The sequence below is a fragment of the Delphinapterus leucas genome, chromosome 4 (genome assembly GCF_059928025.1).
Source record: "Delphinapterus leucas isolate spDelLeu-1000000601 "Yukka" chromosome 4, BTC_Dleu_Yukka2, whole genome shotgun sequence".
Classification (NCBI taxonomy): domain Eukaryota; kingdom Metazoa; phylum Chordata; class Mammalia; order Artiodactyla; family Monodontidae; genus Delphinapterus; species Delphinapterus leucas.
This window is the reverse complement of record NC_143132.1, coordinates 90,034,508-90,041,377: the sequence shown is the minus strand read 5'-3', so window position 1 is coordinate 90,041,377 and position 6,870 is coordinate 90,034,508. Positions and strand designations below refer to the sequence as shown.

The 6,870-nt window shown below is 43.7% G+C and overlaps 1 pseudogene; it reads left to right on the top strand.

Annotated features, from left to right (window-relative positions):
• The first annotated feature begins 3,271 nt into the window (after positions 1 to 3,271).
• Positions 3,272 to 6,144, top strand: LOC111171375 (homeobox protein NANOG pseudogene; annotated as a pseudogene).
• Positions 6,145 to 6,870: the final 726 nt, after the last annotated feature.

The window sequence follows — 6,870 nt, the reverse complement described above, 5'->3', positions numbered from 1 at the left end:
CACTTCTCACAATTTATGAACAGCAGAAAGAGAGAACTTCTTACAATCCCTGAACACATTATATATTTTCTGATTTCTATGTTTTTACATGCTATGTGTTTGGTTTTAATAAGCTCTCCTTTCTCATCTGCCTTGGTAACTATCCATGCATAATTTAACACCCAGATCAAATATTACTCTCTGAAACCTTCACAAGCCCTTAGTCCTCTTAGGCCAAGTTTCTTTCTCCTCTCTGGTTTCATTATACTGTGAACACACCACAAACAGTGCTTTTCATATTATATTGAACTATTGCTTTATAAGTCTGTCTCATCAGATGGAATTACTTAAAAGCTAGACCCCTATTTTCTATACCTCTGCATCCACAATTTTATTAACCCAGACTTGTGACTACAAGAGATAGAAACCTAGTTCTTTGTGCGTGTGTTTTTATTTTTTATTGGAGTATAGTTGCTTTACAATGTTGTATTAGTTTCTACTGCACAGCAAAGTGAATCAGCTATACATATATATATATATATATATATATATATCCCTCTTTGTTGGATTTCCTTCCCATTTAGGTCACCACAGAGCACTGAGTAGAGTTCCCTGTGCTATACAGTAGGTTCTCATTAGTTATCTATTTTATACATAGTATCAGTAGTGTATATACATCAATCCCAATCGCCCAGTTCATCCCACCCCACCCGCACTTTCCCCCTTGGTATCTATACATTTGTCCTCTATGTCTGTGTCTCTATTTCTGCTTTGTGTGTAAGATCATCTATACCAATTTTTTCAGATTCCACATATATGCGTTTATACAGAACTACCATGTGACCCAGCAATCCCACTACTGGGCATATACCCAGAGAACACCGTAATTCAAAAAGACACACGCACCCCAGTGTTCATTGCAGCACTATTTACAATAGCCAGGACACGGAATTAACCTAGGAACCTAGTTCTAACGAAGAAACTAATGGGCCACTGTGGTTCACTAACTCACATGTCCTGGACTGTGGCATCTCAGATGACCAACCCCAAAGGAAAGCAAATCTTTCTTCCCAAACATCCACAGATTAATTCCCCTATGAGTCATAGGCTCATCGACAAATTTACCACGAAGCCAAGTACTATGATTAGCTCAACCTATGTCAAATACCTATCACCATGGGCTCTGAGGACGTTGGCTTCATGACCATTGCCTCACCAGGACCAAAAAGTGAGAGGGGGCAGCTATGCAGAGAAGGTATGCTGATACTAAGAGAAAGAGGGGATCTGGCTATGTGACAGGCCGCGGAAAACCAGAGCAGCTACAGCTTGCTTCTCTGGAATTTAGCACAGTGCTTAGCACTGATAAGTGCTAAATAAATGCTGAGTTAATAAATAAACACTAGTTGTTCTCCTATGTCCTACTAATGCTCTCAGGATCTAAAAAGAGATTTACCAACACATTGCATTTCCAAAGACAATTACCCACAGTAATTAACCTCAGATTTCACATTAAATTCTGATACTTCATGAACCACCTGTTCCTCAGATATTTCCAACTTACGACTGAAAATCTACTAGTAACGCCACTTAAATGTATTCATTATTTAGAAATTCTATAATCACTAAGCCTTCTCAAGATTTAAATATACCACATTAACATATATATTTATATTTATGCACACACATATACACACACATTTATATGTATACACACACTTATATGCAGGTATAAAAAGAGGTCTTTCTCATATCAGAGAAATAAGTCTTAATGTAGAGTCACCATGCTATAAACTTGATGAAATTTGTTTTTCAATCTGCCCAACAACGATCTACTAAAAATGTTCTTTTATTTTATTCCATACATATAACAAAAAAGTGTTTTATCAGGAAAAACTCAAGTTTAAAGAATAGGTTCCTGGGCTTCCCTGGTGGCACAGTGGTTAAGAATCCTGCCAATGCAGGGGACACGGGTTTGAGCCCTGGTCCTGGAAGATCCCACATGCCGCAGAGCAACTAAGCCCGTGCGCCACAACAACTGAGGCCCCGAACCACAACTACTGAGCCCACATCCCAGAACTACTGAAGCCCATGCACCTAGAGCCCGTGCTCCACAGCAAGAGAAGCCACCACAATGAGAAGCGTGCACACCGCAATGAAGAGTAGCCCCCACTCACTGCAACTAGAGAAAGCCCGCGTGGAGCAACAAGACCCAACGCAGCCAAAAATAAATAAATAAATTTATTTTTAAAAAGAAAAGAATAGGTTCCTTCAGTTTGAGATAGTTTAGGCTATGGCTTTGTCTTAAAAAGAAAGAAGTGAGATGAAAACAAAAGAACAATTGAATAATAGATAACAAAGTAAAGTTAAACTTTCATGGCCCTTTTTTCAGATGTTATGTTTAGATCAGTCTTTTATTATTGAAGGACACTGTCCTTAGCAATCAAGTTTCAGGGCAATCAAAAACAACCTTAAAGGTGCAATCTTTACATTTTTAAAAGCTCTAATTAAAATAAGTCATTTTCTTTAACTTTGTTTCTATCAAAGAAAGCATTAACTTTAAAATATACTCTCATTTTTAATAAAAACACAGGATTGACACATAATCAGTGCAAATAAAAGCATAATCCCTCACAGTAACACTTCATAGTCTCTCATTATCCTTTCATTATCTCTTACCCTTGTAGTTATTCTCAGCAGCATCAGAAACCCAGAAATTATGCAGAACAGATATTTTGTCCAAACTTGTCAAAAATAAGCAACAGACACAGTTATACACAAATAAAACCATTACTGAATCTGCAGGAGCCAAATGGACTATACAAGGTGTTAATTAATTTTCCATTTCTAATATTTCAGTCATATTTCCTTGGAAGTGGACACCTACATGAAGAAAAGAAATATAGCCTGCATGTAGCTACGAGGTACAAAAAATTCTGAATACACAAATGCAAAACTTTTCTTGGATAACATTTATATTTTCCATTAGCATCTGGCTCCTTTTCCAGTAAAGTTCAGTATTTGTGACAGCCTTTCTTTCAGAAATGTGAAGGCTTCCTTGCCGCAAGCATTTCAAATGTTCAGAAATACCAACTGTGATTCAAATGATTTATAAGGTCATCACCCAAGAAAAGCCATGTATACTGAATTTCCAAGTAGTCAAATGGAAGGAAAATGTAAGGAGGTGCATGTGTGTGTGCGTGCACGCATGTGCATGCATACATACACTTGGGGAAGAAGCTTCTAGAATGGATAGTGAGACAAAGCAGTTAAAAAAAAAAAAAGAAGTGAAACATATAATATAAAACAGAGCTCTCCGGACTTCCCTGGCAGTCCAGTGGTTAGGATTTCGCCTTCTAGTGAGGGGGGTGCAGGTTCAGTCCCTGGTTGGGGAGCTGAGATCCCACATGCCTCGCGGCCAAAATACCAATACAGAAGCAATATTGTAACAAATTCAATAAAGACTTTAAAAATGGTCCACATCAAAAAAATAAAATCTTAAAAAAAATAAAACAGGTGGGTGTGGGGCTGCCAGGAGGGGCGGGTCGAAGTATGGCTGAGGCTTATTTACAAGTCTAGAGCCTCCACAAATTTTTTTGTCATTTTCCTACATTGGGCTGGTAGGCTTCTGTTATCACACAGGTGACTTCCCTTCATCCCATGTTTTTAATACTTTTACACCTGGACATCTTCACCTTTCTCTAAGCTCTTCTACCTAGATTCTTAAAGCCTGGACTTTTCCTACCATCTATCTAGCTCTTTGGTTTTCTCCCTCTCCTTCAATTCAACAACATGAGTGTGGACCCAGCTTGTCCCCAAAGCCTGCGTGGCCCCGAAGCATCCAATTCTAGGGAATCTTCACCAATGCCTGAGATTTATGGGCCTGAAGAAAATTATGTGTCCTTGCAAATGTCATCTGCTGAGACCCACGACATGGAGACTGGACAGTCCTGATTCTTCCACAAGCCCCAGAGTAAAACTACTGGCCACAGCTGCAGACAAGAGCACAGAGAAGAAGGAAGAGAAGGTCCTGGTCAAGAAGCAGAAGACCAGAACCGTGTTCTCTTAGACGCAGCTGTGTGTGCTCAATGACAGATTTCAGAGGCAGAAATACCTCAGCCTCCAGCAAATGCAAGAACTTTCCAACATCCTGAACCTTAGCTACAAAAAGGTTAAGACCTGGTTCCAGAACCAGAGAATGAAATGTAAGAGGTGGCGGAAAAACAACTGGCCCAGGAATAGCAACATTGTGACTCAGGGCCCAGCAACTACAGAATACCCGGGCTTCTATTCCTACCACCAAGGATGCTTGGTGAACTCTTCCGGAAACCTGCCCATGTGGGGTAACCAGGCCTGGAATAACCCAACTTGGAGCAACCAGAGCTGGAACAGTCAGTCCTGGAATAACCAGAGCTGGAACAGTCAGACCTGGTGCCCCCAAGCCTGGAATAACCAGACTTGGAACAATCAATTCAACAACTATGTTGAGGAATTCCTGCATCCCCAGATCCAGTACCAGCAAAATTCTCCCGTCAGTGATTTGGAGGCCACCTTGGAAACTGCCGGGGAAAGCTATAACATAATACAGCAAACTGCTAAGTATTTCAATTCCCAACAGCAAATCATGGATTTATTCCCAAATTACTCTCTGAACATACAGCCTGAAGATTTGTAACGATGGCTGTATTATTCAATCTCAATTTGAGCCGTGACTGTATTACTTCCCTAGAATTTTTCTTTTACAATTACGTCTCTCTCTGCCTTGATAAGTTGCTTTTCATTGTGCCTTCTGTGTCAATTTGGGGGTGTATGATTGGTGTCTAATCAAAGAGGTTTCAGAAGCATTGACTTCTACGGACAACATGATAAAAGATGACTGGCGGCTATAGATAACTAGGTTATAATACTATTTTTTGGATATCTTTAGGATCTAGAACCTAACCTCAAGAATAGGGAGCAAAAGTACAAAGATGTGTGATGAAGGATTATTCATATTTTCTGGGATGGGGAGGCTTTACTTGTTAAGAACCTCAGTTGTTAAGGTGAAGGATTAAGCTACAATGTGCTTCACTGATTTCCTCTGCCCCTTTTTGCTATTTTACTTACAACCCCTAATTTTTTCCACCACTCTAGTATTTGTAGAAAGATGGTTTGATTTGTCCACATCATAATACTACCAGTTGGCTGGTTCGTTTATAAGTACCAATAAATTAAAAAATTATCCATTTAGATAAATAAATAAATAAATAAAAATAAAACAGAGCTCTCAGTTCCTCGATATTTCCTTAGCCTTCCATAGCATCCAGCACACCAGCTTACACATAGTAGGTGCCCAACAAAAATTTATTTGAATTGATTTGACAGAGAATAAGTAAATTTGGGTCAGTATGTAGAGTAAAATACCTATAACTAAAGTCTCCCTTCAAAAAAGGCCAGCTTGGGGGGGGACCTTGAAGATGGCGGAAGAGTAAGACGCGGAGATCGCCTTCCTCCCCACGGATACACCAGAAATACATCTACACGTGGAACAACTCCTACAGAACACCTACTGAAGGCTGGCAGAAGACCTCAGACCTCCCAAAAGGCAAGAAACTCCCCACGTACCTGGGTAGGGCAAAAGAAAAAACAGAGACAAAAGAATAAGGACGGAACCTGCACCAGTGGGAGTGAGCTGTGAAGGAGGAAAAGTTTCCACACACTAGGAAGCCCCTCCGCGGGCGGAGACTGCGGGAGGCGGAGGCGGGAGCTTCGGGACCGCGGAGTAGTGCACAGCGACGGGTGCGGAGGGCAAAGCGGGGAGATTCCCGCACAGAGGATCGGTGCCGACCGGCACTCACCAGCCCGAGAGGCTTGTCTGCTCACCCGCCGGGGCGGGTGGGGCTGCGAGCTGAGGCTCGGGTTTCGGTTTTGGACGGAGCGCAGGGAGAGGACTGGGGTTGGCGGCTTGAACATAGCCTGAAGGGGTTAGTGCACCACGGCTAGCCGGGAGGGAGTCCGGGAAAAGCCTGCACCTGCCGAAGAGGCAAGAGACTTTTTCTTCCCTCTTTGTTTCCTGGTGCGCGAGGAGAGGGGTTTAAGAGCGCTGCTTAAAGGAACTCCAGAGACGGGCGCGAGCCGCGGCTAAAAGCGCGAACCCCAGAGACGGGCGCGAGCCGCGGCTAAAAGCGCGAACCCCAGAGACGGGCGCGAGCCGCGGCTAAAAGCGCGAACCCCAGAGACGGGCGCGAGCCGCGGCTAAAAGCGCGGACCCCAGAGACGGGCGGGAGACGCTAAGGCTGCTGCTGCCGCCACCAAGGGGCCTGTGTGCGAGCACAGGTCACTCTCCACACCCCTCTCCCGCGGAGCCTGTGCAGCCCCCCACTGCCAGGTTCCCGGGAACCAGGGACAACCTCCCCGGGAGAACGCACGGCGGGCCTCAGGCTGGTGCAACGTCACGCCGGCCTCTGCCACAACGTCACGCCGCCTCTGACGCCGCAGGCCCGCCCCGCACGCAGTGCCCCTCCTCCCCCCCCCCCCCAGCCCCGGCCTGAGTGAGCCAGAGCCCCCGAATCAGCGGCTCCTTTAACCCTGTCCTGTCTGAGCAAAAAACAGACGCTCTCCAGCGACCTACACGCAGAGGCAGGGCCAAATCCAAAGCTGAGCTCCTGTGAGCTGTGAGAACAAATAAGAGAAAGGGAAATCTCTCCCAGCAGCCTCAGAAGCAGCGGATTAAAGCTCCACAATCAACTTGATATACCCTGCATCTGTGGAATACCTGAATAGACAAGGAATGATCCCAAATTGAAGAGGTGGAATTTAGGAGCGAGATCTATGATTTTTTTCCCTTTTCCTCTTTTTGTGAATGTGTACGTGTATGCTTCTGTGTGAGATCTTGTCTGTATACTCTTGCTTCCA